Genomic DNA, 23,736 nt, shown 5'->3' with positions numbered 1-23,736 from the left:
TACTATCATTATCCCTCTCCTCAAAAAAACTAAACCTTGAACCCTCCATCTTTGCAAATATCACCTCCATTTCCAACCTAGTCTCCTCTTCAAGGTACTTTATCATGTTGTCACCTTCCAAATCCATGCCTACCTTTCTTGGAACTCCAAAGGAACTTAAGAAATAAGAGCAGAAGTAGGCCATTCAATCCCTTGAGCCTGCTCCACCATTCAATACAATCATTGCTGATCCGATTGTGGCCTTAACTCACTTTCCTGCCTGCCTCCCCATAACTCTTGACTCCCTTGTCAATCAAAAACCAAAAATCTTAAACACTTTCTGCTGCTGCTCCACAGTTGTCCACTTTGTGGATGAGCCCCAAAGCTCAGCATCTGCATTCATCTGAGCAAAGCTTTGAGTGTCCTGTGCCCTCCGACAGGGACTCTCCACTGCAGTCCCCATCTCCAGTGCCTGCTCTTGTTCATTTGTGATATGCCCTTTGCATGAGAGAACCTAACAATCATCATCCACACAGATCCTTGGGTCATCCTCAAGGGATTGCTAGCAGCTGTGTATGCCAGGAAGAGAGATGCTCAAGGAATTCACCTCACAGGACGAGGAACCATCCTTTCTAGGCAACCCAGTTCCCTTAGAGGACTCCAAAAGAGACACAGGAGTATGGAATCAGTGTGGATATTGAGATGTTTGTAGTGGTGGCAGGACCATCTCATGATCTAACAGAAAGAGTATATTCTCAGAGGATCAACAGTATGACATCGCACTTGTTCAGTAGGTCCCAGGCCAGGAACAGCCATGGAGTAAAGGTAAGTGGTGTGAGCTCACTGAGAGGGGTCATGCAGACCCTGGTGATGGATTGGGTGGTACGAGATCCTTAAGTGACACTTAATTGGCCATTCAGAACTAAATCACGACTAGAGAGTGAGATACATTCAGGGGACCCTACAGTACATGCTCGGTCAAATTTATCTGATAGCCACCCATTCTCTCTCTCTCTCTCTCTCTGCCTGCACACTCTTAAGCTCCAGGGTGACCACCTTCTGAAACAAACTTGCCATGAAACAATCAGGCCTGGACTATTGTGGAACTGGGCTGAGTCAGAAGGCCTATAGAAATGGCAGATGGGACCCTATTCTGGGTTTCCCACCCCATGCCCATTTCCGGCAACTTTTGCTGGGATGGGATAAGGCTGTGGGTAGTAACTCGCACACAGCACTCCCACTTATGCCAGTTCCATTTCAGGGGCACAAATGTTGAACCCCCGCCCCACAATTTTGATAGAACCGAGCCGTTCTGTTAGTGAACATGGCCAGAAGAGTGAACCATGAGAGAAACTTAGTCTTGAGTCGGGAACCCAAACAAAAACTATTAGCATTCCCTTTGAAATAAAATTCCTCTCTCACCTTCTCATAAAACTGTCAATTACACACAGCCATTCACAACATCAATGACAAAAAGCTTCCATCCACTCCACACCTCCCAATCTTATGCAAATAAACACATGGGCACCAAAATAAATCCTTCAAAGAAAGATCAGCTCATTAAAAGGTAACAAAGATGTCAATCAAAAGAAAACACTCAAATACCATGTTTGAATCTCTCCAGTCAGGTTTCCACCTCTGCAACAGTACCAAAATGTCTCTTATCAAATACACAAATGACTTAAGTGACTGGGGCAAAGGTAAACTATCCCTCCTCACTCTTCTTGTCCTGTCTACAGTCTTTGACACAGTTGACCACACCATCCTCTCCATGCTTCTCTCCATTGTCCAGTTAGGTGGGACTACACTGGCCTGGTTCCATTCTTATCTATCTAATCATAGTCAGAGAATCAACTACAATGTATCTCACACTATTATCTGGTTTCTCCCAAGGATGTATCTTTGGTCCCCTCCTATTTCTCATCCACATGCTGCCCCTTGGTGACATCACCCGAAAACACATCCGTTTCCATATGTGCGCTGATGACACGCAGCTTTACCACACCATCTCTATTGTCTCTAAATTATCCGACTGCTTGGCTGACATCCAATACTGGATCATCAGAAATTTTGTCCAGCTAAATATTAGGAAGACTGAAGCCATTGTCTTCATTTTTCCACAAATTCTGCTCCCTAGTCACTGACACCATCCCCTTCCTGTGCAAATGTCAGAGGCTGAACCAGACTGTGTGCAACCTTGATGCCTTATTTGACCCAAATGAGCTTCCAATCACATATCCGTGCCATCACTAAGACCACTTATTGCCATCTCCATAATAATGCATGACTCCCCCAAACCTGTGTCTTAGTTCATCTGCTGCTGAAAATCTCAACAATACTTTTGTTGCCTCTGCGCCTGATTATTCCAGTGCACTCCTGGCCTCCCACGTTCTACTCTTAGTCACTTAAGATGTCATTTGTGGGTTTGATAAGAGATATTTTGGTACTGTTGCAGAGGTGGAAACCTGATTGGAGAGATTCAAACATGGTGTTTGAGTATTTACTTTTGATTGACATCTTTGTTACCTTTTAATAAGCTGACCTTTCTTTGAATATAATGTTTGATATAAACCTTCTGAAATATGTTAACTTATAGCAATGAAATGAAGAGACTTAACACTGACGTCAAAATGAGGAGACTTAACAGAGATCGAAATGAGGAGAATTAACCTATTTTGATTAGGACGCCCAAACTTTTGCTGCCTGTGCCCTCACTTACACCTACCATCCTTACTTTGATGGCAAATAGGTAGGCGCCTTCTTAATTGGCAGCTTGCTGTAAAATCAGGATGCTGTGTGGGTAGCTGCCACCATCGGAGTTGGGATTTTCACTTGTTTCCAATGGCTGAAAAAATTCAAAGATCATAAGATTCAGCCCCTTGTTTCAGTAAAGGTGACCATGAAACTGCCAGGTTGTGGTTAAAACCCCATTTGGTTCACTAATATCATTTAGGGAAGGAAATCTCCCACCCTCACCTAATCTGACCTGAATGTGACTCCAGACCACTGCAATGTGGATCTCCTATATATCCTTTGAAATGGCCTGGCAAGCCACTCAGTTGCATTCAAAAAGATATCTCACCATTTCTTGCTCAAGGGCAACTAGAGATGGGCAATAAATGCTGGTCTTGCCAGCGATGGCCACATTCCATGAAAGAATATTAAAAAATTAGGCAAATGACACTAACCGTTTGTCATCACCATATGGTGCTGCTCATAATGTATTAAATGTGCCAAGTGTTTTGGGCAGTTCAGTAGGTTCTTCAATTCACTCATTTGTGAAATCTGCCCCTTGGTAATTGAATTCATCAAAGAAGGTGAGAGAGAAATGCACAATTGAAGCAGGTTGTAAATTCATTCGTGGCTATTAATCCTTAGCAGTTGAATATTATGTTTGATTTAAGCCTTCTGAAATTTGTTAATTTCAATTTCTTATAGCAATGAAATGAGGAGACTTAACACTGAGGTCAAAATGAGGAGACTTAACAGAGATCGAAATGAGGAGAATTAACCTAATTTTGATTTAACCAGACAATTGCCTATAATGAGCAAATTGCATTATGCGCCCATTACAAGCAGAAGATTGTATTTGTGCAGTGGCCTTTAAGAGACAGACCGGCTTAAACATATCACCACATCACAACCCGCTCCCAAAATCAGACTTGCTTGTCATCAAAGCTGCAGAAATCAGTTGGTCTTATCATGCATTTATAGAGACCCTTAAGCATATAAAAAAAATAAAATCCCAAGGCAGGAGGAGAAAGGTACACTGAGACTTCGCTGGAGAGCTAAGAGAGATGGCTGACACCTTGCTCAAATCCAGGGGAATCGAGAACATTTGTAAAGACAAAATGAGAGGTAGAGAATACTGAAGGGTTTGGAGACAGAAGGGTTCTATTATAAGCCGAGATGGCTGGACTTTGTCAGCAAGAGTTGAACAAAGGGAGAGAGGCAAGAGTAAGATGACAGGGCGACACAGGATGGAACAAGAAACTGGGGAAGATCTAAGGTGGGACAAAGGCATGGGTATTTATATGTGTTGGCAAAACAGTGTAGATCAGCAGGAATGCAAATGACTGGCAAGCAGACCAAGATGTGAATGACTGAGATTCAGGGTAATTTTTGGAATATTTATAAGCCCTTAATTGGCACATTATCCATCATCTTGAAACTCTTTTGAATGTTGTTAACATTAAGGTTGCTGATACACTTCTTTTTAGGTGCGTGAAATCCTTGATATAATACACAGCAAAGGACATGAAGCTGCTGAATATTTTGTACATGTGATATACAGGGCTAAGGAGGTTTATCCAGAACTCCAAGATTGGATAAAAGCCATTCAGTATCAACCACCTGAGCATTTATTGAGAAAACCAGTACTACTCACAGATGCTGGGTAAGTAAATATGTTGTTAATGAAACCAACATACAGGCTTGCAAGGAAAATAGGACATCACTGAACTAACATTCTCATTATTTGAGGGAGGAATTGTGGCAGGAGTAAGGGACCTATATTATACAATGGGTGGAATTTTCTGTTCCCGCTGATGTCAAGCGTGTTCGGTGGTGTGAGCAGACAATATGAGACAATCAGTTTTATGACGACAGGAAACCAGTTTGTGATCGTCCGCTCAGACGGGCCGCGTTTCCCCCATCGGATGTCGGGAACCTCATTGTAATACTTCAGCATATCATTATCAGGCCAGCCTGCTGGATCGCCCCCGCCCGCCCCCATTGGATTGTCCGTCCACATCAGCGGGAAAGCTGGCCGACGTGTTTCACAACAGCACATATAAGGCCTGCACTTTGAGGGGAACTCGGAGGTGAATACACAGTAATGTTGTGCAGCGCTCACCAGGGTCTCCTGTTGGACTTGAAGTGTGTCGGGGGTTGGGGTTAAGGGCAGCCCTGCCATTGAGGTGACTGGTGGCAGGGAGGGGTGGGGGTTAAGGGCAGCGCCGCTGTTGAATGTAGCGCACAAGAATTCGGGGTGGGGGGTCGGGTGTGTGAGGGAAGTGGCCACGCATTCGGGAAAATTGTATAAAGTGACCATTCCCCTGCAACTGAGACAGTTCAGGCACGGCCACATTGATGTGATTGGAGTTCGGCTCCTAGCTTAACTGCCCACTCAAACAACGCAGAGGCATCAAAGTGCCACCAAGTGCTCCAGTGCTTCCTCCACCCCCACCGCCACCCCCACCGAGCACAGACTGCAAATTCATGAGCAGAGCAGTTGGATGACTGCATATGTTGTACAATCTCCTTGTTAATGCTGGCCATGGAGCTGTCACTGCTGGAGGCGCACACAGCCCCTTGCAATGTTAGCACCCCAGTTTGGACCAGTCTCCCCCATGGTTCAAACTAACAGGGCAGCCATGCAGCGCACTAATCTCTGGCCATCCAAGTGGTGACCAGCACTCTCCAGGAAGTGTTGAGGGGCCGTCACACTTAATCAGGACAGGTTCTTAGTGCACCCATGATAACTACGTGTCTCCTTCATCCTGCAGGAGGAGTACTTCATGATCATGGAGCCTGGTGAACTAGCTGTATGCCTGGTGGCCTACAGAGCATGAAGATGAGAGAGGAGAGGGTGACTGAGGATCCTGGTTGCGCAGAGAGAGGAGCAGCAACCTTAGGAAGAAGGGGCAGATGGACCTCCTGCACACACCACCCAAGAGCCACAGTGAACCATTGCAGGCCGGTGCCTAATGACACCCAGAGTCTATAGACACCACCTTTCATTCCTGTAGATGACTGAGAATCAATGTCATCAAAGACTGCTCATGTCTAGGGAACTGGTTGGTCACATCTGCCAGCGACTGCAGCATTTGGCGCCACAGGGACATGGAGGACATGGACATCCGCTGCCAGTGGCCATCAAAGTGACTGCGGCACTCAATCTTTATGCCAATAGCTCCTTTCAGGGCTCCACAGGTGACCTCTGTGGGACCTCACAAGCCTTTGTCCACAAATGCATCCATGAGTTCATGGATGTCATCTTCTCAAGGGCACACAACTTTGTGCATTTCACCCGGGACCAGGTCAGCCAGGATGCAAGAGCGATTCGGTTCACCCAGATCTCGGGTTGCCCACATGTGGAGGGTGCCATCGACTGCACTCACATCTCCATCACAACATACGGTGGACAACACCAATCACAAGGGGTTCCATTTACTGAATGTGCAGCTGGAGTGTGATGACCAGAAACACATCCTGCAGATGTGTGCATGGTTTCCAGGGAGTGTGAACAATTGCTACGTCCTCAGTCGGTCACAGATCCCTGGAGTTTTCCAGGGTCCACAGAAGCTGCAGGGATGTCTCCTTGGGGACAAGGGCTTACCACAGAGGCTGTGGCTGATGACATCCATGCGGCGGCCTCAGACAGCAGCAGAGCGATGGTATAATGAATCTCATGCTTCAGCTCTCAGCTTGGTGGAGCAGACAGTCAGGATACTGAAAATGAGTTCCTGGTGCCTGGACCAATCTGGAACCTTGCAATGCAGTCCTCAGAGGGTGTCATGCATCATCCTTGTCATCTACTGCATCCTTAACAACCTGGCACTCCAATGGGGAGACGAGCTGGCTGAGGATGGGATGGAGGAGCTGCATGCCTACTCAGATGAGAAGAATGGCAACAGGGATGAGGTCCTCGGAGGCAGCAATGATGGGGATGAGGCAGCACACTCTGGAGGCCCCTCATAGCTGTTAGATTTGTGGAGAATGATGACAACATGCAGTGAGGTGACCCCATAGATCCTCACATCACATCTGTGAATGTTTGACTCCAATCTGGGTTATGGTAGGATGAATAGCCTCTGTGAGAATGCTACTGTCATGGAGATGCAGTGGAAGCCCTAATAGTTACTTGATTGCAGGATGATGACGATGACATGCAGTGAGGACTCTCCATAAATCGTCACATAGCCTCTGAGAATGTCTGACTCCTGTCTGGCCGAGGGCAGCTTGCTTGCGCTCTGTGATCAGGGTCATATCATAGAGACGCAGCCATGAAACTTTAGAAGCATCTGACCCTTTGTCCGCCTTCAGGACCTGAGCCCTTCAGGAGCTGGAGCACAGTACAGCACAGCATCAGGTGGTCACAGATGCTTAAGAGATGGGGGCCAGCACAACCTTGAAGATGATGACAGCACAAAGAGAGAATGACAGAACTCTGTGGCACCTGCCTGCTACATTCTGGCAGCAATGACAAGCACCCTAAGGTGCAGGCATCAGTAATGTTTCCAGGGAGTGTGAGGCTGGACCATCCCTTTGGTCTGAAGGCTGCACAAAGCACAGGGGATAGGCCCGAGGCTGAGACACCTGCCTTTATCTTATGCAGAAAGGTTTCACATCTGAGTGACAAGAACACTACAGAACAAGGAGCCATAGGCAGGGAGACATTCTTGGGAGTTTATTAACATTAGTGAATACTATGTATAAGTGATTAACACCCATGTCCAGGCTGTGTAACTCCTTAACTTTCCTAACTCTGCCACTACATCTTGGTGCTCCCCAGACATCCACAGCGGAGGGGGACGCAGCCTGCTGACTGTGACACCCTTCTGTGATGACTTCGGCGGGCATTCTATGGAGGGCCGAGACTTGGAGGGCCCAGCTTGCTTTCGGGGTCCTGCTGTGTGGCAGTGGCATCCTCCTCGGCTGGTGGAGCTGGAGCTGCTGGAATCACAGGAAGAGGGGAGTCGGATGGGCTGGACCCTCTCTGAGTTACCTGGATGGATGGACCAAGAGTGTGCACCGGCTGCTGATCCACCTCCCAATGGGTGCCCGGAATCCCCAGGCTGACAACTTGTGGGGCCAGGGTAGCTGGAGTGGTATTGAGCTGCCCAGCATCCCTCTCGCTTACACACTGTTGGAGGTCAACAATGGGATCAGCGATAGAGTTGAGCCCGTGCAGCAGCGCAGGAGCTAAGTCCTGGACCAAGGTCTCCATGGTGGTCACCATCCTACCAGTACTGACCTTGGCATGCCGGCGCTATTACCTCAGGCTGAAGGTGGACGGTCTCCTCCATCATGCCTTGCAATCTGAGGAGTGCAGAGAACAGCCCCTCCTGATGTTCCTGAGCTTGCCTTTGCAGCTCCAGCAACTGTGACATGACCGAGTCCAGAGGCTCATCATCTGACTTGGACTCAGCAAAGCTCTGGCCTCCGGCAGTCCTCCGAGTGCCAGAAACCTGGTAAGTCTCTGCCTCCACCTGCTGTGGATCGGATGGCGCAATGTGCTTAACAGATTGTAACCCTGGTGCTATTCTAAAGCTAGGCCCCACAGAGGTGGAGGGTGTGGCTGAGCGCTGTGATGGGACTTCAGGGAGGATGCCTCCAGATTCCTCTTCAGAGGTTTCTTCAGGGCTTGATTGGAGGCCCTGGATCGTGGACTCCATTGGCTGTTTGGCAGATGTGCCTGCGAAAGCAAGGGGAGATAATTAGTGCATGGCTGTGGCCTGTGAAACAGGACACATCACTCACAGCATGGTTGTCTGATGGATGTTGCACTGCTGGACCCTCACTTGGTAGAGCAGTGTTGATCTCACCGTCAGCACAGGAACGGTCCAGTTACTCGCCAGCCAGCTGGATGGCTCTGTTTTCAAAGTTTGTGAGGACCTTAATTTAGGGCATTCCGCCACTGGTCTGCAACCTCTCCCTCTTGTTGTGTGCCAGAGATGGAGAAAGTGGAAGCAGGATGCCTGCCGGGCCAGATGATAAGTATGCCTGGTCAGTGCGGGCGGTGAGTGGTCCCATGGACGGGATGAGGACAATGAAGCTGTGCGTGAGAGAGTGAATGGTGATGTCCCTTGAACCAACAGTGAGTGAGGGCCCTGTGGATGTGTGAAAGGTTTGAGAGTGTGAGTTGAGAGTGATGAGCTTACCCTGGCGGAACTGAGGAGATCATTCATGCTCTTGTGGCACTGGGTGAAGGGTGTTGGTGCCGACTACCACTGCCAGCACCTCCCAAGCTGGGCTAGTGCTGTTGCTGCCCATCCTGCAGCCAGAACGGGGTTAGAGGACATCCTGGTGGGCCTGCACGGCATCCAAAAGGTGCTCGAGGGACACGTCGCTGAACCTGGGGGCTTCAGTCTTTTTTAGTTTCTTCTGTGTAGCAGTGGTGGTCTGGAAGCACTGACATGTGTGCTTGTGGGCGGACTTTAAATATGTCGTCCAACTTGATGCAGCGGCGGGGTGATGGCAGGCGGGCGAATGAGAGCGAGCCTGCCATGGAAATGGCGTGCTTCCCGGGAATGCTTAAGTAATATGGCGGGTTTAGGATGAAAAGTTGTGAGAACCTTCCATCGCGGCCGGTGGGTAGAAGATCGTTTTACCCGCCTGCTACTACACTACTGCTACTACTACAAATCTGGGAAAATTCTGCCCAATGTGGCATAAGATATGTATAAATAAAGAATATATATTCTGTTATGATTATGAAAAATTCTTTCAAACTTCTGATTTCTACATTAAGTTTGTCAGTATTCTGAAAAACTTAGATGTCAATTGAAGAGAGAAACAAAGTTCATCACTTCGTATGTCCAGAAAGAAGACGTCTTGCTGGATGATACTTACACTGAGACTCTTATGGAATTAATCAACGCAGTCAATGAAATCAAACGAAGCATTTCACACTTAGATGATTTGTTCAGTGATACTGGAGTCATCAATGAAGGTGCAGAAACAGTGTTTGTAACTGGTGATGCTGGAGTTGGTAAGACCATACTGCTCCAGAGACTTCAGAACTTGTGGTCCAAAGGGGAGCTCTGTACTGATGTTAAATTTTTCTTCAAATTTAGATGTTGAATATTCAATAGCTTTAAGGATGAAGATAAGATCTCTCTCCGAGATCTACTGTTCAAATACAACTGTTACCCTGATAAAGATGCTGATGAGATATTCAGCTACATCCGACAACACCCAGCTTCTGCTCTCTTCACACTGGACGGGTTTGATGAAATTAATATTAACTGTGACCTTAATGATATCCCTGACATCTCCTCGCCCTTTGACCCCACGCATCCTGTGGCCCTGTTGATGAATCTTCTCCAAGGAAATTTATTGAAAAACTCAAGGAAATTATTGACAGCAAGAACTGGCACAGAGCTACCGTTGAGTATGGTGAGAAAGAGAGTGACACTGAAGGGGTTTTCCAAGAACCATTTACTGCAGTATTTGAAGAAGTTCTTTAAAAATAAGGCCCATCAAACCTCGGTTTTGATCCAGCTGGAGGCAAACCCTCAACTGTGCAGTTTATGCTCAGTGCCGTTGTTTTGCTGGATTATATTTAAATGTTACGAACACTTTCAGTCCGAGTCTAGTTCTCAGCAGTTGTTGGAATATGTCACATTGACTGACATTTACCTGTTGATGTTAGAGGTTTTCCTAAACCGTTCTTCCAAAACAGGATTGAACAAAAGAAACAATAGTGAAAGTGAGACATTCAAAGCAAAGAAGGATGCACTAATTAGATTGGGCAAATTGGCAAAAGAGGGGATTGAAAACAGCAACTTCATCTTCAGTCAGGAGCAAATCACAGCGGCTGACATCTCAGAGGATGATTTACAGTTGGGCTTTGTCAAGAAAACGGGACATTACAATGGATGTGGGAACCAGTCAACGTATGAGTTCCTTCATTTGACCCTCCAGTCATTTTTCACTGCATTTTCCTTGGTTGTAGATGAGGAAATCAGTGCGAAGGAAACCATTAGGTTTTTCACTGGACACGTTCCCTGTGGAAGGCTGCAACACATGCTTATCTCTTTAATCCCATACCATAATCAAAGAGGAGCTCAAAAGAATGCTTGCTTGAGTTCAGAGAACATTTTCAGCTAACTGTTTTCTTCCTTTGTGGTTTGCTTTCCAAAACTAAGATAGACTTACTGAATCATTTGACTTGCCAAACACAAGTCCGAAAGAAGAGATTGGCATTGAAGTCCTACCTTGTTTGCTGTGTGAAAACATACACGATCAATGATTTCTATCAGATGTGTGCTGTCCCACGATTCAAATGGCTATTGAGGTGCATATTTGAAGCGCAGAACAAAGAAGTAGCCAGGCTTGCTGCTAAGGGGATTTGTAAAGATTGCATAAAGTTCACCTATTGCAACATCTACTCTGCTGACTGCAGTGCAATCACATTTATTTTACGTGATCTTCAGAAAACAATTGCACCTCAACTAGACAATAACAACATCAATGACTATGGAGTGAAAGAACTAATTCCTTGTTTCAGTAAGCTTCACATTATTGGGTAAGATTTATACACATATTAAACTCCTATCCCCTGTCCTTTCAGTGTAACTGCCCGTGTGTGTTTCCCTATGTATGAGCACATCCATGTATAGTTGGAAGAAGGGGAAAGTCTTTGTTAGTTTAATAAGTTATGTATCAGCAGCTCAGGCACAGGTTTTGGCTGAAGTCATGACCCATGAGTTTAACTAAAGCAGCTTAAGGTATCTAAAATTTTTGTAACTGGAAGTCACTGAATCCCATTGCTTCACATAAGTTTTCCATAGACATTAGAACACTAACCAGGTAAGAGATTTAGTGACTATAACAAAAGCAAAATACTGCGGATGCTCAAAATCTGAAATAAAAACAGAAAATGCTGGAAAAACTCAGCAGGTCTGGCAGCATCTGTGGAGAGAGAAACAGGGCCCACATTTCCAGTCCACACGACTCCTCAGAAGAGGAGTCATGCAGACTCAAAATGTTAACTCTGTTTCTCTCTCCACAGATGCTGTCAAACATGCTGAATTTGTCCAGCTTTTTCTGTTTTGTTTTACCTTAGGAGAGTTAGTGAATTTATTTACCTGGACACACAACGTCACTGAATTCTTTGTATCAAAAATCAACCGTACCTAGAATATAAGAAGGGGTACAGTCATGGAGTGGTAATTTTACTGACTATTAATCCATAGGCCTAGATTCGTACTCTAGAGAATGTGAATTAAAATCTCATTGTGTCAGCTTGAGAAATTCAACATAATTTAAAAATAAATCTGGAAATAAAAAAGCTGAAAACTTGCTTTTTAGTAAAAGTTGTCATGACACAATAGGATTATGGTTAAAAAGAATAACTGATTTATTAGTATCATTCTTTCCCAGTCTGGTCAATGTGTATCTCCGATCCCACACCAACATGGTTGGCCCTTAACTGCTTTCCGAAATGGACTAACAAACCACTAGTTGTAGTAAACTTGTGATGGGCCAATAATGCAGCCTTGTCTGTGATATCTGCATCCCAAAAATGATTTTTTTATGGACTTAAGCTTTTGCTGATGCAAGAGTCTGTACTGTCAAAGTTGACCTATTTCGATTTTATGCCACTTCAGATACACAGGTCAAATATTCTGAAAATGCTTAACTCCAGCTAGCAATGGCAGCCGCTGGGCCCCACTAAAATACATGGGAAAATATTTAAAGCTATTTTGTAAATAGCCTCTATATTGCTTCAGGGACCTGCCACCCAAGCCTGAGTACCAAAGGCCAAGTGTGCACGTCACTTGTTCCACCCACTGGTGTTGCAAGTAGGTCCTACAACTGGACGAGGGCCCTGATTTGCAAAGTTAAATAAGTCCTTGTCTGCTTTAGATGAATGTAGCTACCATGAAAATCACTTGAAAATTGCATCAAGCAGGCCCAGGTGGGTGACTTTTCAGCAGAAAGGGGCCATGCAGCCAGAAATTGCCATAAAGCATCCTGGAATGTGGTTGAATTCTGTACTTAATGTAAACCTGTAATTGGCTAATCCAGCTGAACAGGTATTTCTTCACAGTTTTGTTATACTATCAGATTAGTCACCCTAGCTCCATAAAAAAAACCCTGCATTTATATAGCGGCTTTCAGAATCTCAGGCTTTGCCAAAGCATTTTGCAGCCAAAGAAGTACTTTGGAAGTGTCATCGCTGATGTAATGTAGGAAACACAGCATTCAGTTTGCACACAGTAAGGTCACAAACACCAGTGAGATAAACGATTGGTAATCTGCTTTAGTGTCGACTGAGGAATACATATTGACCAAGACATCAGGGACAGCTTCCCTGTTCTTTATTGAAATAGTTTTTTATATCCAATTTACCTCAGTCATTCTAATATCGCCTACTGCAACTTCATTCAGGTTGAATGCAAACCAAATCACAGACGATGGGGTTCAAGTGTTAACTGAAGAACTTAGAAAGTACAAAATTATTCAATTTCTTGGGTAAGTTAGCAAGATAAAAAGATATTTCAAATTCTATTCTTCCCCTGAACCTTAGGAAATGCAGTGACAGATGGATAACTTGTGAACAGTGTATATCTATTTTCAATGTGTAATAAGTGTTTTAGTAAAAGATGGTTCATTATTTAGTGTACCATGTTGATGCATATGATGCAGACGCTTAGTTGTATAATGTATAGATTTCTATTCACTACGTGTAACCAGTGAGTTAGATAGAAACTGATAGAGAATGGTATTGAAATAACAGTCGACAAAAAAGTAAAAGCTTTAAATGAAGAATAAAGGAATATTGACTAAACGAGGGAATAGTCTAAAAATGTGAGGTGGAATCCAATGTCAGTAATGGGCAATGATGGCATAGCGGTAATGCCACTGGACTTGTAATCCAGAAGCCCAGGCTAATGTTCTGGGCACAAGGGTTCAAATGCCTCTGAGGCAGCTGTCGGAATTAAAATTCTATTAATAATCTGGAAATGAAAAGCTAGTCTCATGCAGCAGTGGTGTCCATGAATCAATTGTCATAAAAAAGCCATCTGGTTCACTGATGTCCTTTAGGGAAAGAAACCTGCCATCCTTAACTGGAGTGGCCTGCATGTGACTCCAGACCCACAGCAGTGTAGTTGACTGCCTTCTGAAATGGTGTGGCAAGCTGCTGAGTTCAAGGGGCAATTAGGGATGGGCAACAAATGCTGGACTTTGCCAGCGGTACCCATGCCCCATGAAAGAATAAACAAAAAATTGAGGTAATGTATTTTTATTAAATAATTGTACCCTGAATAAAAGTAGGCTAGGTGTTGTGGAAGAGCAGAGGGATTTGGGGGTACAGCTACACATTGATAAAGCTGGAATTATGGAATTCTAGGATTTATGACGAGGTATAAAATATAAATGCCAATAGGCAATGATGAATCCATGCAAAACCTTACGGAGAGCTCAGTTAGAGTACTGTGTACAGTATTGGGTTCCACACTATAGGAATGATATGGAGGTTTTGGAGCAGTTATCATACGGATTCATTCTGAGGCTGCCTATATGAGGAAATTTAAATCTTAAGAAAAGCTTTAAAATTAACAGGTATTTTTGTTAGAATAATGCGGATATGACAAAAGTTCTTGACTATCTGCTTAACCACCATTAAAGAGGTACTTCATGAAAACATTTTTTAAAACCTATTTCTAGCTTGGGGAGGATTATAGCTATGAACAATTCTTGTTGTGGTGACAGCAGGTAGACACAACTTATGTTCTTTACAACATATTTGCAATAGACGTATTTTCACGATGGCTTGTATTTCTTTGAGATGTCTTTCAGTCTTCAAAACAGTGGATCATTGTTTTGAATTCCAGTTCTCCGGCACCTCTGCTCTTTGCTGGATACAAGGCATTTTTCTTTAACAGGCTTCAGAAAAGGATAATTCATTAACTGAAATCAATCCATAATGTCTTCACCCCTAAGCGTTATTTGAATTAACCAGAGGTTTGCTTGCCTCTGTTTTACTGTTAACACTCTGAAATTCTGGCTTCTTCAGCTGAATTTATTTTAGATTAGAGTTGACAATTATTCTATCACAATAGCCCTATTGTGATGTGAAAGACTACACAAAATGTGCAAATCTACATACACCAGAGGTCTGCTTTCAGCTGCTAACTCAATGTAACATGAGCACACATTGGAATGTAGACCAAATGAAACAGTCACTATGTAACTAAAAAACAAGAAATTACATTTATATATACTGGCTTTAACAGCAAGTGGTAATGACTTGGTACTTCCTGCCTCTTAGGATGATAGAAATTGTGATGATGAATGATTTCAAAAGGAAGTTGGATGAGCACTTGAGGAAAATACACCTGCAGGGCTATGGGGATAAAATGGGGAATGGGACTGATTGGATTCCTTTATAGTGAGCCAGCATGGGCTTGATGGGCTAAACAGCCTCCTTTTGTGCTGTAATGACTCCATGATGTTTCACAGACACTTACCAGACAGAATTTGACACTGAATCACATAAGAAGACATTAGGAATGATGACCAAAAACTTAGACAAAAAGATAGGTTTTAAGGAGTGACATAAAGGAAGAAAGCAAGGGGAAGAGGTTTAGGGATGTAATTCCAGAGTTTAGGACCTGAACAGCTGAATGGCTGAATGAAAGTGAAGGTGGAATGAAGAAAGTGGGAATTGCAAAGAAGCTAAAATTGGAGGAATGCAGAGTTCTTGGAGGGCTGGTGGAGGTTACAGAGATAGGTTGCTCTTTCTACAGTTAGAGAACTTGAAATGATCACTGCTTCAGGTGGTCTCACTGCATATTATTGCATTATTTTCTCTGCATGAGATCCCAGTGTTACCACTTTGTTATTCACATTTGGTTTTCCAGCTTATACAAAAATCAGATTACTAACATTGGTGCCCAGTATGTTTCTACGCTAATCGATGAATGCCCAAGTCTCATCAAATTGACGTAAGTATACGTATGAATTTGTGCATAGTTTCAATTATCAGGTCTGGACTTAAACTATTCATGTAGTCAGAGGTCAGGTTGTATGATAGCCTATTTTCAGAGATTAAAGTGGCATGGAATGGTGTCTTACAGCTGGTTGTTGAGCGCACAGAAAGACTTGAGACAGGTGTGTGGGTCACCAAAATACATCAGATTGATTTGTGCTCCCTCCTTGCATGCATAAATTTCTGAGCATCAGGTTTCTCATAGACTTGTGAAGAGTATACTCAATATAGCTACACCCCAGCTTTTCAAACAGATGCCTCAAGTTGGACAAGATAAATTCACCCTTCCAGTTTTTGCACCATCAGGAAGTATCTACTTTCTGCTGTGCAGCTCCATCTAGTGATGATCTAATAAGATTGGAATTAAAACAGGGACAAAATTAAGTGTGGAAAGAATGTCACTGCATCCATTCACATATGTTCAATAAAGAGCCCACAGATGAAGTATAAATTAGGAAGTGGAGCATTAATGACAATGATTAATCATTTAAAAGTGGCTCCTTTCATTCAGAGATTCAGCTTGAATATCTTTACCATTTTGTGTACCATCTCATTCCAAAAGTGTTAGAGTTTAAGAGCATGCTAGGAACAGTCAACCTAGAGGATGATTAAGGCTTTGAAGACCAATCAACTTATAGGCATCTGACACTTTTGGAATGAGATGGTACACAAAATGGTAAAGATATTCAAGCTGAATCTTTGAATGAAAGGAGCCACTTTTAAATGATTAATCATTAACATTAGTCACAATTGATGGCAAATTTTACAGTGGGGCTTTCATGGGCCTGTTGTGGCCATTACCTTTGTTTAATCAGTTGGTGTTTGTAACATTCCCATCAACTCTTTTTGCCGCAGCTAATTTGTCCTTGATTAACTGTTAAACTTCATTGCAGGTTGAAAGGGTGGTGCAGGGCCAATTTAGAAACATCTTTATTGTGCATCTTTGCACAAAGCCTGGTACCTAAAAGCAGCAGTGCACCCCCAACCTGAGACCTAAGCTATCTTCGTCAGCAGATGGTATTTGACAGAGGATAGAACGATTTGGAAGTTCACGCAAGGTTTCTTCTTTTCTTCAAGAAGACCTTCCATAAAGACAGAGGAAAACACCTTCCCTGGTCTAGTCTTTTAACCCAAATTATTAGCTCAAATATTCCAACATGGCAGTTACCATAAGGGAGGAATTCCTGAAAGTCACCATGACATCAATCTCTGTTTAGACACTGCCTCCATTAACCATTGTTGGCTGATCCCCACTTGATAAAATAGTGAGGAATTAGCTACTAGCTATTGTACTGAAGACTAGTATATCAACCTTACAAGTGTGTGTGTTCCCAGAAACTTAACCTTTGTAAGGGTTGATATGAACACTTAACTAACAGTGAGTTTGAAGTATTAAATTTATTATGATCATTATTTTCAGCCATCACTGTAGGAAAATGTCTGCCTGAGAAGAGTTGGGAGAGCAGAGCCAAAGATCTTGAGTGGTGGAGAGGTACAGCTCACCAAGTAATGCTCTGAAGGAGCTTGTTACAAAGCCACTGACGTGTATACAAACTGAGCATCCCAAGGAATTCCATAATATTTCAATCTCAGCTACAGTGAGACCCTTTGATAGCGAAAGGCACATTGATGAAGAGGCGAAAAATGTTAAACTAATTGCTTTTTTGTTTGTATATTTAAAACATTGGATACAACAAGATTACAACTGAAGGAGGGAAAAAGCTAGCACAAGCAGTTTGGAAAAGTAAGACAATCAAACACCTCTGATGAGTAAGGGAAAGGATGGAGAATGATGTGTCTCATGTTGTCCTGATCAGTTATATTGAGTTGTTAAACATGAACAAATATTGCATTTTAAAAAAAATATTGATTTGAAGAAATGAATCTCCAATATATTCATACGTTGGGGTCATGTTCAGAGTCAGAATTACCTCAATTGCATTGTCTGTCATTTTGAGACTATTTTTAGAACTTCATGCTTATGTGTAGGTTACGTATAAAATACCGAGAGGGTGATTTTGCCTGGATACTTTAGATGCTAAAGTCACTGAGGTGGCCAAGATTGGGTCTTCAACTCCAACACTTTGGTAGCTGACCTTTAGCACAAGATGCTGTCTTGCTAAAGAAGTTTAAGAGCATGATTAAGGCTTTGACGACCAGTTAAATTTACTTCCAACATCCCTTAAAGAGGCTGCACACCATTTTGCTAGCTAGTGCTGCAATTAATGCCCTTTTCTGACAGTGGCTAGCTGGACAGGAGTAGCCATTGGTGAGGATGGTAAGCACTACTCACAGCGACAACTTTTACTGTTCAGTTGCCGCTGGAAATTGACTGACTACACGGAATTTAAAGAGGACTCTTGTTACAAATGGGAGACTTCCTGCGGTACCTTGTCACATACACTGCATTATTTGCCTCTGTGGCCTCCTTTCCTACTGTGGGTATAGGACATTCAGCCTCCTCTCCGCCAGGATCTCCAGTGCTACATCCAAGAACCTTTGTGTCTTCTCCCTTGATCCCTGAACCATCCTGATACATGCCGTTTTCTGTCAGCCAACGCATTTCACATCTTCAATGGAGGCAATAAATACCACTCCACGAAAATTGCTCCTAATAAGTGCTTGGTTGGTAGGCATACAGGTCTCCCATTTAGTGCTCCTGACATTTAAATCATCACCAATTAGCCTCTAAATTACTGGCAAAAAAGGGACATCGACATGTCATACTGACACAGCAACCACTTAGCATCCATTTTCACCCTTTCACTAAAATAATAACCTGACTCTTTTTTCAAGGAGATTATAGAAAGAAAGAAGATGTCAATACACATGGAGGCCAATAAAAATGCATGACCCCACAATTATTACCAGCAAAACCATCTGCCCTCCCCAAGCTACTAATGCCCAAATCGGGGTTACAGCTTTGTAACTCTGTTTTCTCATGGTAAAGTTTATTTGCTTCCATCTGTTCCTACAAGGTCAATGCAGCCTTGCTCACATTATTCAGACACATAAATGACAATAACCACAAAAATCAATAAAAATGGATTGTGATGTGTGATTAACCCACACCTGTTACTTCCAATGCAGGCAGTGCAGCAACTTGGTGCTCCCTGCTCACCACATGCCAACTGTGCTGTTGAGTGACTACCCAGAAGGAAAAAAACAGTTTGGACCAGTACTCTAATTACCCAGTTTTTACTGGTGTTCCATTTTAAGGTATACAATGCCAGTTTGAACCAGTATTCTTATTTTCCAGTTCTTACTGTTTTTTTTTTCCCTTCTGTGTACACACTTCAGCAGGTGGCACAAAATGTGAGAGGCTGGCACCAGTTAAAGATTGTCTGCACTACTTAAAGTCAACTCACACCTCTTAAATGGGAGGTGCATTGTGGCTGAAGCAAGTGCTGAAGGTCAACTGATTCTGACCTGGCAAAGACAAGAATGGCACATGCAAGAACGGAATCTGAGATCAGATTCCAGGTTTATCAAAGATGCACTGGAGGCCTTTGTTGAGGAGATGTAGAGGAAGAGGGATATTCCTTTAACCACAGGAGACCCTCCAGACAAACTCTCAGAAGGCAATGGAAGCAGATAGCTTTAGTGAGTAATGCGGGGAGTCAAGTCCTGAGGAGCTGGATGCAATGCCACAGAAAGTTCAATGACCTCATACAAATGATTAAGGTCAGCGAATGCATCTTCAAGTGCTGTATTCAACCAACTGCTCCACTAGTGTCAGACACTGCTCAATGCACCGCAGCCCCATTACTCACCCACCAACGACATCTATCTTCAGGACTCATATATCAAACATATACCCTCACACACTTAGCACTACTGCAGGCCTCACACCCACATCTCACAGCTTGCACATACTCCCAGCTATTCAACCATGACAGTCGCATCCCCAAACAGATTGCATCAGACTCACTGGGTGGTATTTAATCCAGGCAACAGGGAGTACACATTGACTAGAGAGCCAGTGAGAGCTGCACATTGCCTCCTTTGGGAGAGGCCTGCCTATCAGGACGTTAAGTGGCCAGTGGGGGGGATAGACTTCGAGCCCCGAGTGCTGCTGCCAGGCAGAAGCCAGCAGCTGCCCATTGCATACATTGCCAGCAGGAGTGATGGCAGCTGCTGGCAATGCACCCATCAGAAGCCTAGGATCAGTGAGGGACCCAGGCCACAAGTATGTGAGGGATAGGGGGTTATGGGAATGGGGTCGAGGGGGGTCAACAGCAAGGGACAAGGGTAGGAGGGTGGCTTTCAGCAGCAGCCCCCACCACTGCACCTCCACCCCTGCATCTTCCCAATGTCGGGCACCTCAATCACTCAATCAGGTATTAAGTGACTAACATTGAGGTCCCCCCCCAGAGCCTCCAAACAAAGCTGACAGGTTTCGCTTTTCTCACTCCTCGCATGGCGAGATCCCCGCCCATGCAGGGTGCACACCAACAGAGGTGGGATGACGCCCTTAAGTGGGTATTAATTTAATCAGGGCAGAGGTGAAATGATTGCGAGGTTCCCATCCAGCACCCTCCCACCCGACTAAATCCCTCACCCCCCCACCACCACCTGCCTCCAACCTTGCCTCAGGGGAGGGCATTACATTTTGCCAACTGACACACTTCCTTCTCTCCTGCAGGACAAGGTGGCAAACGATAATCATAGGCAGCAGAAGCTAACTGGCAGGGAATAGGCACAGCTGTATGTCCTTATCCTCATGAGGGTGACAATGATGGCCATCATAGCAGTAGTGGTGGGGCTGAAACTGAAGATGACTTTATCCTCATACCTAATCCTCCTTCACAAATCCCACTTCCCTTTCATCTCAAAATTTCTTCTGATTCACGAACTACTGATGTTGTAAACATGCATTTCCAACTTCCCTCCCCACCCACTTCCCTCACCACAACCCCACACTTCTGCCTTTCCCTTTTCAGATATCCAAGAAGTGCAACCCCAACAGGGCTGAGGTTGAACAGTAACAGGCAGAAGAGAAAGAAGCCAGTAATGATGAAGAAACATCGCCTCTTAATCTCTCATTTGCAGCCACCAACACCGTATACTTTAGAGGACAGTTTAGTGCCGGGATATGAAAGTGATAGGTCACTGGGCATGAGTGGGCTGCAGTCAGGGCAGTGAGCTGTTAATGTTGCAATCCCGTCACAATGAAGTGCATGCTCGGTTGTCAGTGAGAGTAGCTGTTACCAACTGGGGAAAGGTTAGGGCATTATTCTTAAGTATGTATAAGAACTGGTTTCCACCTGTATGGGGGAAAAGGAAAAAGTCTGCGCCTGTGCTCTCTGGGTTTTGTGAATAAACCTATGTTAAGGAAAGACTGGCTCCAGATTTCTCCTTTACTCAGAGAATGAGCAGTGAATTCTAACAGGGGCAAGAGTAGCACAGGTGCCAGCTCCCCAGAGAGTGAAGTTTCACATGAGTTTTGTTGTAGAGGACTCAGATGAGCAGTTTGATGGGGCAGCCTACAGAAGAATGCTGATGGATATGGAATATGAAATGCTTGGTGCATGCACAGGCCTGCCAAAAGGACTATGATCTATGTCAATGAGCCTAGAGAAGTCCAGCATCAAAATTGCACAGGGCTTTGCAATGAGCTTGGATCCTATCCTTTGCAGCTTGGAAAAATCGGTCAACTTCATTACAACATTTATAATCCCAACCATAATGCAGCATCTGATGGCAGATGTCTCAGCTTTCATGACAGCACAAGCAGAAGCCACCCAAGGTCTGGGTGCTGCAGTGGAAACTCAGCTTGTTGCCATGCAATCTTAGACTGGTGTCGTTATGGCTGTGAAAGCCATTGAGAGGGCTTACCACTGAGGCAAGGTTAACATTTTATTTGTCATGGAGTAACAGAAAAAAACCCTACCTTGAGCAAGTGAAATTATCAGAACAGCCCCTTTTCATTCTGTTTTTTGCGCATACTTCATCAAAGGATCTACTACTACATATGAATCATATGTTGTAGCCTACCTTTAGAAACTGTGATGTATCAAGAATGTATGTATGTTCCCATCACAAATTAATTGTGCACTGGTTTTGGCATTCTCCAAAGGTGTCAACTTTGGCTCAGTGGTAATATTTTTGCTTCTGAAACACAGGATCATGAATTTTAAGCCTAATTTCAGAGGCTTGAGCGCAAAACTTTGCAAAATACTCCCGGTGCAGTATTGAGAGCAAAAATAAAATGCATGTTGTATCTCATTTAAGTACACAGCCAGGTAATGAATTACCTACCATTTTATATTACCAAATGAAAGTTTTCCAGGTGAGCCTTCAGTGACTGTCATCTTGAATTGAAATACAGGATGTGGGGGAATCAGATCGGAGATGTAGGTGCTGTGGCCTTTGCTGAAGCTATAAGAAACCATCCTTCATTAAAAGAGCTCAGGTAATCAGATTCCTTACAGCATTTTGATGACATAAACCGGACAAAGTCTGAAAATGAGCCAATGCTAATAGACCTGCAGAGATTAACTCGAAAGACTAGAAGACCATCTCTGTTTGTACTTAATTAATATTCTTTTATTCTCACTATCATCCTGACTTCTGATAAATTCCATCAAATTCTTAGCCATTCAAAACTCTGCCTTCTTCCAATTCTGGCCACTTGCACTTCCCTAATTTACTTCTCCCCAACATTAGTGGTCATGCCCTCAGCTGTCTGGACCTTCACCAAACCTCCATACCTGTCTCCTATGCTTCGGTGTGCTCCTTAAAACCTACTTTTTTGACCAAGCATTTGGTCATCTGTCCTCATACCTCCTTATATGGCTTGGTGTCAAATTTTACATGATTACACTCCTGTGAAGTACCTTGGGACATTTTACTATGTTAAAGGCATTATACTTGTTGTTCACATTCTAAGCATAGAAATTGAACAATGTAATATTAGTATGGTTGCACTTTGGGCTTTTTCCTAACACTCCTGTCTTATCTTCACGGTGAGAAGGTGTTTTCTCTGAAAAGACAAGCCTCCTAAAATCTTGAGCCTACACTGTTACCATTTTTCCTTCTCTCAGTGAGATATGTGTCTAGCACTAACAATTACAAAATGCTTGCATATTTGCCTGACTCCTTCCAAAATCAGGAATATACCATCAGACCAATACATACAGGCTTAAACTAATATTCAGATTTATTTACAGATTGATGAATACATGGAGTGGCTTTGGAATCAAGCAAGAAATGTACAATGCTTAAAAACAAAATTAAATAATTCTTCAAGGCATTAAAAATACCTTTTATAGATCACATTTCTTGTACAGTTTGACAGGATTTCAAGAGCATCAGTCTTGTATATACATATTCACAGTGTGACATTGTGTATAAGCAACACAAATCGCAGTTCATCCACAGCTTAGATCTCAGGTCACAACTAAAGAAATGAGAAAATTCTACAATATGTAGGTAGTCTGAAGGTCTTTGAAATCCAAGTTATTTTGGCAACCGTAATTGCAAAAATATATTGGTATGTCCAATGCATAAAATAAGGGTGATCTCCTGTCTCTCTCAGGTCTCCCATCCCTTGACCTTAATGCTTGCGGATCTCACTACCCTCAGCTCTTCCTGCTGGTGTCCTAAACCACCTTCTTCTCTCAGATATTACCTATTGTTTCCTATTTTCTCTCAAAGCTCCTTTAGCCTAAACCATCTGGCATTTAGACACTAAAGTGCTAAAACAGTCAACAGCATGCTGTACTTTCACCCGAACAGAACCATTGCCATTTTCTGTACCCACGGTCACTATTTTTCTGAGGGAATAAAAGAACAATTCTATTTAGCGTAATACTTCAAAGTAGAAAAGTAATTTGTGAATTATCTAAAAGTTGTTTTCATTTAATTAAAAACATCTTTTCAACAGTCTTGCAGGAAATCACATTTCCACAGAGGGAGGTAAAAGTTTAGCTGCAGCATTGGAAGACAATAGTTCCCTGAAGACACTCTGATATTAATTTTAACTATGTACTTTGTGGGATTAAGCCTCCAGCTCAACTGGAATGCAA

At 43.6% G+C, this 23,736-nt stretch overlaps 1 pseudogene; it reads left to right on the top strand.

Moving 5' to 3' along the window:
* Positions 1-23,736, top strand: part of LOC121276076 — a 33,257-nt pseudogene that overhangs the window by 2,940 nt on the left and 6,581 nt on the right.

This window comes from Carcharodon carcharias, chromosome 3 (assembly GCF_017639515.1).
Source record: "Carcharodon carcharias isolate sCarCar2 chromosome 3, sCarCar2.pri, whole genome shotgun sequence".
Taxonomy (NCBI): domain Eukaryota; kingdom Metazoa; phylum Chordata; class Chondrichthyes; order Lamniformes; family Lamnidae; genus Carcharodon; species Carcharodon carcharias.
Note: the sequence above shows the minus strand (reverse complement) of the source record. Positions and strands in the feature narration are given on the sequence as shown.